Source organism: Muscardinus avellanarius (assembly GCF_963383645.1).
Source record: "Muscardinus avellanarius genome assembly, chromosome: 19".
Taxonomy (NCBI): domain Eukaryota; kingdom Metazoa; phylum Chordata; class Mammalia; order Rodentia; family Gliridae; genus Muscardinus; species Muscardinus avellanarius.
The window spans coordinates 48,675,588-48,688,878 of NC_137805.1; positions in this window are offsets into that span (position 1 = coordinate 48,675,588).

Sequence of the window (13,291 nt, forward strand, 5' to 3'; positions counted from 1 at the left end):
AGGCAGATTGCCGCCATTCTGCCATTCCGCCATTCTGCCATTCTGCCATTCTGCCATTCCGCCATTCATCATTCCGCCATTCCACCATTTTCTTCGACTTGTATCCTGAATAAACGGCTTGCAAGAAGAGCTTCGTGTTGCGTCTTAATCGCTGGTCGAGGGACGCGACAACTGGTGGCCCGTACGGGGAAGAGAATCAGCTCCCGTGCGTGAAGCTCAGAACTTGCTGTTGTCAGGGAAGGTGCACCGGTAAGTCCCCTGGTAAGTTGGGGGGTCCGCGAAAAATGCGGGTAACCGCTCTCACCTGTGGATAAGGGGAGAGCAAATCTAGTAGAGCTGCGATCAAAGCAGATGCGGGAAAGTGAAAGTAGAGCTGCGATCAAAGCAGACACGGGAAAGTGAAAGTAGAACTGCAGTCAAAGCAGACGCGGGAAAGTGAAAATAGAACTGCGGTCAAAGCAGACGCGGGAACGCGAAGGTAGAGCCGCGATCAGAGCGGACCATTTTTGAGTTTCATTTTGAGCTTAGTTTTGGAATGGGGGCTTTGCAATCTCATCCAATTTTTTTGGCTCTTCAGGAGCTATTTCATTTTAAATCTCATCCAATTTTTTTCGCTCTTCAGGAGCTACTTCATTCTAGAAGTTTAGAAATTAGAAAGTCTACTTTAGAAAAATTTTTAAATGATTGTGACAGCGCCGCTCCATGGTTTTCTGTCTCAGGTAACCTGACAGTTCCTAGTTGGGAAAAGCTTGGCCGAGATCTTGAATATGCCGAGCAACAGGGAAGCCTTAATCCCTGTGTTCTACCTATTTGGAAATTGGTCAGAGGTTGTTTAGAAGATCAAAAACATCATGATGCTATTAAGGAAGGGCAAACCGCCCTTGAATTACTCAAAGAACAGAAATCTGAGGAGCATAAGTCAAAACAGGCAGTTAGTAAAGCAAAGGAACCTGTCCGTTCCTCACTCTATCCGAATTTGTCTGAATTTAAAGGGCCAGACTCCTCTTCTGATTCTTCTGATGAGGAAGAAAGTTCGTTAAAGAAACAAATGGCATATGTGTCAATTCATTCAGCCTCGAAAAAAATCCTGTTTGCCTAAATTAGATCCGGACTTTCCTATGTCCTCAGGACAAGATTATCCTCCTCCTGAGCCACCGCCATCCTTACCATCCTCCACTCAGGGATCTCATAATTCCTTTTGCCCTCAAGTTTGGTCACGTGTTAAAACTGAGCTCCTGTTGGCCTTTCCTATTTTTCAAGATACACAGGGTGCTTGTTTTTATGAACCCCTTGATTTTAAGGTCATTAAGGCATTAGCAGAATCAGTTCGCATGTATGGGGTCGCAGCTTCCTTTACATTAGCCCAAGTGGAAGCTCTGGCTAGAAACTGCATGACGCCAGGGGACTGGAATGGATTAACACGAGCGTGCCTCACCCCTGGACAATTTTTGGAATGGAAGGCCTTTAACATAGAATATGCCTCTGATCAGGCTGCTGCTAATGCTCTTGCTGGAAATCCTCAATGGGATCGAGATATGATTTTGGGACAAGGGCTACATGCCCAAAATCAAACCCGACTTCCTTTGGAAGTTTATAATCAAATAAATTTTTGTGCTATTAGAGCATGGAAATCCCTTAGAAGCTCAGGGGAATCTGCTGGTAATCTAACCAAAATTATACAAGGACCTACCGAGCCGTTCGCAGACTTTGTAGCTCGTCTCCTTGAAGCTACAAGTAGAATTTTAGGTCCTAATGTGGAGGTGGCAACACCTTTGATTAAACAGTTAGTTTTTGAACATTGTACAAAGGAATGCCGAGCTGCTATCCGACCATACAAGGACAAAAATATTGAGGACTGGATGAAAATCTGTCGAGAGTTAAATGGCCCTCTAACTAACGCGGGTTTAGCAGCCGCCGTTATGCAGTTAACTCAGCGCTCCGGGATAAATCCGGGAGCCTGTTTTCAATGCGGCCAAATGGGTCATCAAAAGCAACAATGTCCACAAAAGAAACAAAATTTGTCTATTGTACCAGATAATATCATAAAACAACCTGGCCTTTGCCCTAGGTGTTCCACTTATTCTTGCAGTCAATTAACACCAAAAATTATACAAACTAAACATTATTCCCCTGCTAGCGTGTGTGTTCATCCTCCTTTTATTTTTATATTGAGTAATAATAGCTTTTCCTTTTGTAATAATTATAGCTGTTTTTATAGTTTGTGCTGGAATAATAGAAGTTTTTCTCGTGCTATGATTGCTCGAATTCCTCGCTGGGTTCCAGTCCCAGTGGATGCTCCCAATTCCATGGTTTTATTTAGGCCTAAACGAGATTTTGGCATCACAGCTGCCATTGTAGCCGCGATTGCTGCCGCTGCTGCTGCGGGCACTGCAGCTGCAATTGCCTTAACTCAGACAGTACAAACAGCGGAGACTTTAATTAATATGTCCTCCACTGTGGCGCAGGCCTTAGATACTCAAACAACGCTGAATAGTCAACTTAAAGGCGGCCTTATGGTAGTTAATCAGCGCATTGATTTAGTACAAGAACAAGTTGAGATATTATGGCAGCTTGCTCAGCTTGGATGTGAATGGAGATACCCTGGTCTCTGTGTTACCAGCGTTCAATATGAAAACTCTACAAAAGCCGCTAACCTGTCTCAGGAGTTGTCAATTTATCTTTTAGGTAACTGGACGGGAGAATTTGAAACCCAACTAGAGAGATTACGCACTGCCGTGGTCACTATCAACTCGACTCGTGTGGACATTAGTTTGGCCAAAGGACTGTCATCTTGGATAACTCATGCCATGAATCATCTAAAGGAATGGGCTGGATTGGGGGCCTTGATGGGATTATTGGTTGTGGCTGTGTTGTTTTGTGTCTGGTGCATTGCTCGTCTTCGCCAAAGTTTTGATCATAATACAGCCATGTTTATACAGGCCTGTGTGGCTATCGAGGCGGGACAATCACCCCAAGCCTGGCTCGTGGCAGCTAAGGCATAGTGGCTCAGGTTGCAAGGCAAAGCACTGCAGCTGAGGGCACAAGTTTGGTCCTCAGGAAGAGTACGCTTGACTGCACACGGGTTAGGCACCCAAGTACCCGTCCCTAAAAAAAGGTGCCAGTGATTAATAGGGGTCAAACCTCTGCTCTTACCTGATGCCTATAAAAACAAAAAGGGGGAATTGTGGCGAGCCGCCATTAGAAGATGGTGCCGGCTTCCTGCCTCTGAACTAGAAGATGGCGCCGGCTTCCTGCCTCTGAGCTTGATTGACACATGGCTGTGCAGGAAGCAACTCCACATTTGGAGGCTAAGGTTATGTAACGCATGACGTGGTGGTGGCCTGACGAGCATGAGCCAATGAGTGAGTGAGACGTGGCAGGGAGTGATTGGGAGGGTTAATGTTTATAATGCCCTGTGCGAGGCAGATTGCCGCCATTCTGCCATTCCGCCATTTTCTTCGACTTGTATCCTGAATAAACGGCTTGCAAGAAGAGCTTCGTGTTGCATCTTAATCGCTGGTCGAGGGACGCGACACTGGGGGTGTTGCTCAGAGGTAGAATGCCCCGGGTTCCTCCCCCAGTACCAAAAATAAATAAACAAATAAATAAACATCTTTAAGAAGGGTATATTATTATTAATAGTTTTTGTTTCAAGGACATCAGCTTGGTAAATTGCCCTTTTAAGCTTAAAAATATACTTAGAAAAATATATATTTGACTTAGAAGTAATAATTAGCATCACAGTTGTATTATATTAATAACCCTTATTATTGGAGTGAAATTTAGAATTTATTGCTTAGTAGTAAGATAACTATAGTTATAGCTTTATGGAGGTTAACAGCACTGTCAAAAAATTAAAGAATACCTTTAGACCTTTTATAAGTTTAGAGAATAGTGCTAATGATTAGAAATAGGATTATTAGCTGATGGCATTTAGTCAAAGAAAAACAAATGTATACCAGGTTTTGTGTGTGTGTGTGTGTGTGTGTGTGTGTGTGTGTGTGTGTTTGGTGGTACTGGGGGTGGAATCCAGAGGCTTTCTACCTCCGGGGTATACTCCCAGACCTTTTATATATTTTATTTGGAAACAGGGTCTCACTAAGTTGCTGAGAGCCTCACTGAGTAGCTGAGGCTGGCTTCGAACCCGTGCAATCCTCCAGTCTCAGCCTCCCAAGCGCGGGGATTACAAGCGTGTGCCTCCACGCCCGGCTGTATACCAGATTTTTAAATGACAAGAATTTGTGAATAGTATTGTTAAATCAGAGCAGGGATGTTGGCAGCCCTCATCCCTGAAAGTTTCAGTTTGACTGATGCATGAAACTGCAGTTAAACAACAATGGCCTGACTGTCCTGACCAATGCGTACAACTGCAAACACATGTGTTACCTAGTTCCCAATACAGGTGTTGCTCAGTTCCAAGAGCTTCAATATGAACCACTGCTTAAGAAATACAACCTACCTGCACGGAAAGCCCCCAACTCCCTCCCCCCCTCAGAAAACAGCCCCATAAAAAGCTTCAACCTGCAGACCCTAAGCGTGCGCTTCACTGGCCCCAACTTTCAACCAGTCAGCCTTGTCCAGGAGTGCAGAATAAAGTGCCTCTTGCTTTTACTTGGCCTGCTAGCCTCATTCCCTGCGTTGCAACTTTATAGGTATTATCAGATCTAATGTATTGCATGAAGAGATCACTTATTGATTATCATATATATATATATATATATATATATATATATATATATTTATTGCTATATAAGACAATAAATTTCTGGTCTATTTTGTATGTAGTGTATATGATTAGTTATTGTAATTTATAGCTGTAACATGTGTGTTCTGTAGTATGTTTCAGGTCTCTTGTGTGTGAGGTGTATGGTTAGTTATTATTATCTATAGCTGTAACAATTTACATATGTTACATTCTTTTTCACAAATCACACCATTGTGTTGTATGTAATATAACAATATATTTCAGATCTATACTGGTGTAGGGTTGCAGGGTTTAGTTCTTATGACCTAAAGCTATAACACTGTAAGTATATTATGTACTAGATTATGCATTTTCTCTGATACACACATACATCATTTCATTCTCTTGTATCTTATATTACCTATGTAACACAATATATTTCAGGTCTATTTTATGTGTAGGGTTGCAGGGTTTAGCTATTATAATCTACACATATAACATTGTACATATGTCATGTACTAGATTATACATTCTTCCAGCACACAATTCAGTTGTATCTTTTTCTTTTCTTTTTTTTTTTTTTTTTCAGTACTGGGGATGGAACCCAAGGACATTCTACCTCCGAGCTACACTCCCAGCTCCATTTTTTATTCTTTGTTTTAAAACAGGGTCTCACTAAGTTGCAGAAGGCCTCACTAAATTGCTGAGGCTGTCTGTGAACCTGTGATTCTGCTGTCTCAGGCTTCTTAGAACTGAGATTGCAGATGTGCACCACCACGCCCAGTTCTTTATGCCATCTTGTGGAGGGGCTGCCTCTGCCCAAAGTAAGGAGTTGTTTGGTTTTTGTTTTGTTTTGTTTTTGTTTTTGTTTTTGTTTTTCAGTACTAGGGATGGAACCCAGGGACATTCTACCTCCGAATTACACCCCCAGCCCTATTTTTTTTAATTCATTTTGAAACAGGGTCTCACTAAGTTGCAAAGGGCCTCACTAAGTAGCTGAGGCTGGCTGCGAACCACAATCCTCCTGTCTCAGCCTCCCAAATGCTGGGATTACAAGCATGCGCCACCACACCTGACTTGTAAGGATATATTAATCCCAGTATTCAAAAACTTCATACTCTTCCTTCATGTTTCTCTCATAAGTGATACTTATCACTTCACATTGTCATGGCAAGAACATTTCAGATCACACAGATGCAAGAGGAACAGGACAACCACTTCCCAATGACAAGAAAAGAAGTCCTGGGAGTGTGCAAGGAAAGCAAAGGTGGCCATTTCAACCCCAGGTAGAGAATTCTGCAAACACAGAAGGGGTACTGAAATCTTCTGAGCAGCTGAAAGTAAGTGTCTGCCTATAGAGCATCATAGGCACTATGATGGTGGGAGCCATATAGGCAGCTAGTGGGCATGTGAAATGTAGCTAGTGGCCGGGCGTGGTGGAACACACCCATAATCCTAGTATTTGGGAGGCTAAGAGAAAAAAAAAAAGCAGATTTGAGGAGAGTCTCAGAAATTCAGTGAGACCCTTGCCAACTTAGCTAGACCTGTTTCAAAATAAAAAAAAGGCTGTGGGGCCAGGTATGGTGGCACATAGGCATGTGCCAGTACTTAGGAGGCTAAGACAGAAAGATTGCAGGTTCCAGACCAGCCTCAGCATCTTAGTGAGACTCTCAGGAACCAAGAAAGACCCTGTTTCAAAATAAAAAAAATAGCCGGGCGTGGTGGCGCATGCTTGTAATCCCCGCGCTTGGGAGGCAGAGACAGGAGGATCGCGCAGGTTCGAAGCTAGCCCCACGCGTTGGCTTAGGAGACCCTGTTTCCAAATAAAAATGCAAAAATAGGTCTGGGAGTATAGCCCGGAGGTAGAAGGGCTTCCAGGAACCCCAGTACCACCAAAAAAATAAAAAATAAATAAATAAAATAAATAAAATAAAAAAATAAATTTAAAAAAGACTAAAATTGTAGCTTAAAGGTAGAATGCCCCTAGGTTCAATCCTCAATACCACTCACACACACACACACACACACACACACACACACACACACACACATCTTTTTGTGGCACAACAGCAATCATCAAGAAAGCAAGCACAATGATTTCTATTGAGTATATCCAAGCATCCAAACAGAATAGGTATTTTTATATCAGCATAATTTAAGAATCTATACAAACAAGTAATTATAACCAAGACTCCAACTGGTTTGAGATTGCACAAGTATCAGTGTACATGGCATTGCAGCAGAATGGTATGCTTCCTTTATTTTTGCTATAGCAATGCAGAAGCTCTCTGCTCATTATACCAAAATAAACAGAACCGTTACTTGTATTCCACTGCCTATGCTATGATTACTAGTATTCTAAACTAATCTATACATAAGGTCTTCTCTTCTGGGGTATTGCAGAAATACATTGTTTGCCCACCAGCCAGCATCTCTGCACATTCTCAGTGTCATGCAAAAAGCACGCTACTCTCTCCTAACTGGGGAGACAAGAGAAAGTCTCTCTGAAGGCTTTGCTCTTTGGACCACAGCAGAAATGTCTAGACATAAAAGTGGCTGCAGGGTATGCTGTGCCTGGGGTGATGCCCCATGAACAAGAGTAGGAGAGATAAGTCAATGGTATAAGGAATTTGAGATCTGTCTGTCCAGCTAGATGGGTCATTAGACGCTCCCAAAAGGGTTCTTTGTACTTCCCACTCTGAGCTACCTGGATCACTGAACTCACCCTACAGTCACGGGACCTGGATTGGGAGCTGGTCTTATTGCTAAACCCTTCTCCCGGGGCTTTTTATCCTCCTCCCCTTAATGAACCTTGTTAGGAGAATTTTTTTGTTTCTTTCTTAGTTTCAAGGGATAATAACCTTACTGAGACACTACTAATAGTAGACAGGAGAAAGGGAAGGAACAAAGGAGGAAAAAGGAGGCAGGCAGGAGAGGCTGATGTTCTGAGGGTCTGGAATGAAGGCTTCCACTGAAGGTGTCACATGAGAAACTCACAATGTTTTGGATAGGGTATCACTGCCAGCATTCTTAAATTATGAAACTAGGATCAGCAGGCATGAAATGACTTTTCTAGTGTCTTATTATTGCATCTACAGTATGCTCCATTCAACCTGATGCCAACATTCTCCTTCCCTCCCAGTAAATGTTTTCACTGGCATAGGAAACCTCTAAAAATCAAAGGGAATTTTCCCAACTCCCCAAAGAAATGAAGCATATTTAGTAGCAGTGGGTGGGGCTGAGTATGACCATTGGTTCTCCCTGTCCATCAAACCTCATAAGCTATCAGCTGTAGACTGGGCCTTCTGTAGGGTTGATGAGGTACATGCAAGAGACTCTCAGTTGGTCTTTCTCAACTGAATCACAGAGCACAGAAAATGACTTACATGACCATCTTCCCCATTACCCTGAAGATGGTGTGTAACAAATATCACTGGCTGTTTAGAAGACAAGATAACCCATTACACACAATGGATATATTTGAGTGTCAGGGCTTAATTTTCTTGCAGAAACTCTCTTAAGAAAGGCTGGTGGGCCCTGAAGAAGGGAACAGATGATCAACTTATATCTCTCAACCTGTGGAAATAAAGAGGCTTGGTGGAACTGTAGAAAGAGAGAGAAGGAAGTGACTTCCTGTGGCCCTGACAAGCCTGAGTCCTTACATGCCCCACATACCTGGAAGGAAGAGTTATCACAGTTAGTTCTTACCCTCTTGCAAAGTACTAGAATGAATGTGTGGAAATCTTATGACCAACAAAGACCAACTCCCCATTACTTTCCTCTCTCCCAAGAGTCCCCACTGTCCCTGGTTGAAACTCCATCAGGAGGTAACCAAACCCTGTACCACCCAAATCTCTTCTCCTAATTTTCTCATTTACCAATGCCTTTAATTAATCTTAGCCAGGTATGGTGGCACACACCTGTAATCTCAGTACTTGGGAGGCTGAGACATGAGAATCACAGGTTCAAGGACAGCCTCAGGAATGTAGTGAGACTTCTCATCCACCGAGAAAGACACTTTCAAAAACAAAAAATAAACTGGGTGTGGTGGTGCATGCCTGTAATCCCAGCACTTGGGAAGCAGAGATTGGAGAATCGAAGGTTCAGGAACAGCCTTAGCAATATAGAAAGACTCTCATCAACCTGGTGAGACCTTGCTTCAGAACAAAAAATAAAAGCAATTGGGGGATGTAGCTCTGAGGTAGAATTCCCCTGGGTTCAATTCCCAGCACCAAAGAAGAAGAAAAAGAATCCTGTTCTCCTTCATGGCTACCCATTCCTCAGTACCCTCAGCATGATGCTGTCTATCCCCCCTCTTGCCTTACTCAAGGACAAAGGTAGGAATGGCATCTCCCCTTACTAATTGGATTTTGAAAGCTTTACTCTCTAACATAAATTCCGTAACTACTGGAGACTCAAGCCCTTTAATTTCCTTCAACTATTTTCAAAGCTATAGTTTTAGAGCAGCCCCTAATCTGTTGATGACTTTGCCACTTTGTTTAGAATATACCTATTCTAATTCCTATATTTTTTATTGGTGACTTTAGCATTTGCATGGAAAACCTGCTCCCAGTTCTATAAATTATTGGTCATCTTTCCTCCTTCATGCTTTCCTCCTTTACCTGCTCTTCCACTATATTATTTTTTTTTCAGGACTGGGAATGGAACCCAGGGGCATTCTACCTCCAAGCTACACCCCCAGTCCCATTTTTTTATTCTTTATTTTGAAACAGGATCTCACTAAGTTATGGAGGACCTCACTAAGCATCTGAGGCTGGCCACAAACCTGCAATCCTCCTAACTCAGCCTCCCAAGGACTGAGATTACAAGTATGTACCACCATGCCCAGCTATGGTCTTGTGCTCTTAATCCTACAGCCACGGCTTTTTCCTCATTGTAACCAGTGACTGCTCAAACAGAAGTACCTCCCACACCCACCCGCTTCTCAGCTCCCTTGCTTGGTCATTATGGAACACCTCCTCCTTTTTTTCCCTTTTTTATTTTTTCGTACTGGGAATAGAACCAAGAGGGGTTCTACCTCCAAGTACACACCCGGCCCTTTTTATTTTTTTTTTTGAAACAAGTTCTCACTTAAGTTGCTGAGGCTGTTCTGAAAACTGCAATCCTCCTGTCTCAGCCTCCCAAGGACAGAGACTGCAGGTGTGTGCCACCTCACCTCACCTATACTCTCTTGACTCCAATACATTTTGTGTGTCAATCAGATGCTCCTTTCCTCGATTTTCTTCATCATCCCCAACTCTAGGGTTCCTCACTTCAAATAGTCCCCTATCAACATTCTCAGATCCCAAACACCATAATTCTGTGTGTAAAAGTTCAACCCCTTTTAACAGTTTTCTCCATAAGCTGGAGAAGTTTGCACAACTGTGCAAATTAGTGACATCTGAAGTGATGAGTTCAAATCTTCATAGAGCCCTCAGCAAGAAACAGTTGGTTCCCAGTATGATCCATTTGAGGACAATATGAGAACAAGAATGATATCTAATTTTGCTCATTATTTTAACCAGCTGAGTATAAGCCCTATGATGGCATAAAGGACTTTCTGTGGCATAGATCATCACATTACAAATCCCTACAAAAGTTTCTGGCACAGATTAGAGCTCCACTGCAAACTTATTGACCCTAGGATGCAGCTTCTACATTGCAACCAGGTGATGGCCCAAAGTGCAAACCCACTCAGCACATTTTGCTCCTCCTGAAGCCCTCCTCAGAGCCCTCTGGTCTCTTTGAGACACCTATTCATTAAATGTGCTCTTCCATGCCGGGCATGGTGGTGCACGCTTGTAATCCCCGCACTTGGGAGGCGGAGACAGGAGGGTTGTGTAGGTTTGAAACCAGCCTCACTGGCTTAAAAGACCCTGTTTCTGAATAAAAATATTTAAAAAATAGGTCTGGGAGTGTAGCCTGGAGGTAGAAGGGTTTCCAGGAACCCCAGTACCACAGATAGAAAGAAAGAAAGAAAGAAAGAAAGAAAGAAAGAAAGAAAGAAAGAAAGAAAGAAAGGAAGAAATTCAAAAGCCTGTACACTTACCAGAGGTGGCACCCACAGCGGCAGCATGCCTTCCAGAGCCTGGCAGCAGGGCATCCAGATAACCACTTGCTTTACTCAGTACTCGGAAGATAACCACCCAGAGTAGCCTCAGTGTCCTGGTGGGCTAAGGCAAGGCAGCCCATCCTGGAGGTTGTCCAGTTAGAATCTCCAGAGAAACAGGAAATGTGCTCAAGGCACAGTACCTACACAGAGTAACAGGAGGTCTCTCCAAGACTATACTGGATACTCTGCTGGTGTGATGCCCTGACATCTAAACACAAAGCTGTCAGAGGCAAGAAAGTGGTGCAAACACTCCTAGAGTGGGTTCAAAAGCTGACAATAGGTTACAGAACAAATGAGAGACATTGGAATATGCTCCAGAATATACCACAGTAAACAGACATACAGATATTATACGGGCCTGGCCCTATATATGTAAATTAGTAGGACTGCTGTTCTTTTTTTGTTTTTTGTTTTGTTTTTCTCTCACACTGACGTGAGTTCTTTTTTATTTTTGTCCTTTATTTTTTTCCTCTTTCTAATTCCTTCCTTTCTTTTGGTTGTTTTTGTCTCTGATTTATAATTGTTAGTTTTTGTAAATTGTTTTGTTACTTTATTCATGTTTGTTTGCTCCTTCCCTCATTCCTTTTACAAAGTTCCTCACTCTAGCCTATCTACTCTCTTCTCTCAAAACTTTTCTTTTTTTCCTTATTGTATCTCTGGTTTTATATTCAAGGTATTTCATATCTCCATACTTAAATTCTCTACTAACTACAAGAGTCCTACTATCTAACCTCTCATTTTCAACCAGATACTACCTTATGATACTTAAATTCTTACTCAATCTAATCATATCCTCTACTTTTCCCAATTCCTGTTCCCATCACCCCAGCTCCTTCCCCTTACCCAATCCTCACCATTGAAAAAAGCACTGCTTACCTATTGAAACCTCTAAATTCCTACTACTAAGATTGGATCAGATGGAATACCCACAAAGGAAAAGATGCCATGAAAAGCAAGCCTGAGAATCCTAAAAATATAATAACCAGGAACAGTGAAGAAATAAGGAAAATCATGAATACTGAAATGCAAGATGGAGAATTCTGAATCCTGATGTTCAATATGAAGAAAGGCCTCACAACAAGTGTACAGAAAATGAAAGAGAAAATAGAGACTCTAAGAAAGAATCAGAAAGAGTTCCTGAATGAAGTGAAAGGGTCAATGAATGAAATGAAGACAGCAATAGAAATTCTAGATTAGATAAAATGGAAAACAGAATATCACTCTTAGAAGACAGTTAATTTAAAACTGAAAGCACAGACAACAGCATATAGAAGTCATTACAGCAACAAAACCTAAACATCCAACAACTATGGGACAACATGAAACTTCCTAACATGTAGATAAAAGGCATTGAATAAGGGACAGAGGTACAGACCAAGGGTATTCATAATCTCTTCAGAAAAATAATTTCAGAGAATTTTCCAAACACAGAAAGAGATTTGGACATACACGTTCAGGAGACATACAGAACACTGTTAAGACATGATCAGAGAGGGACCCCCCCACATGCCATGTAATAATCAAAATGACCAAAACGACCAACATAGAGGCCAAGGAAAGAATCTCAAAAGCAGTAAGAACAAAAGAATGGGTGACATATAGGGGCAAAACAATATAAATCACCCTACACTCTACAACCTAAGTCATGAATGCCAGGAGAGACTGGTATGATATAATCTAGACCCTGGGCGAAAACAACTTCCAACCCAAACTGCTATATCGAGCAAGGTTATTATTTAAAATTGATGGAGAAACAAAAGTGTTTCAAGATAAGCAGAATCTCAAAAAAATTCATAGATACAAAGCCAACACTAGAGAAAATACTTAAAGAAATAAACCATAAAGAAGAGAAAATAAGCAAATTTCAGAACCAGAGAAGAGATGAAGTTGATCAGCGGGGCAATTAAGTAAATAACATTATACCACAAAGAACAGGAAACAAAATCATATTTCAATAATAACCCTGAATGTTAAGGACTTAACTCACTAATTAAAATACATAGACTGGCAATGTGGATTTAAAAACATAATCCAAATATGTGCTACTTGCAAGAAACTCATCTTACAGCCATAGACATTCTTAGACTGAAAGTGAAAGAGTGGAAAAAGACATATCATGCCAATGGAGATAAAAAACAGGCAGAGGTAGCAATGCTGATAGCTAACAAAACAGACTTTAAGCTAAAACACATCAGAAGAGACAAATATGGGCACTTTCTTTTATTAAAAGGAACAATCCAGCCAGTCATGGTGGCACACACTTGTAATCCCAGTACTTGGGAGGCTGAAACTGGAGGATCACGTGAGCTCAAAGCCAGCCTCAGCTACTTAGTAAAGCTCTCAGCAACTTAGTGAGACCCTGTTTCAAAATAAAATATAAAGTAGGTCTGGGAGTGTAGCCCGGAGGTAGAAGGCCCCTGGATTTCATTCCAAGCACTAAAAAAAATAAAAGGAGCAATCCACCAAGAAGATATAATGATAGTAAATGTTTATGC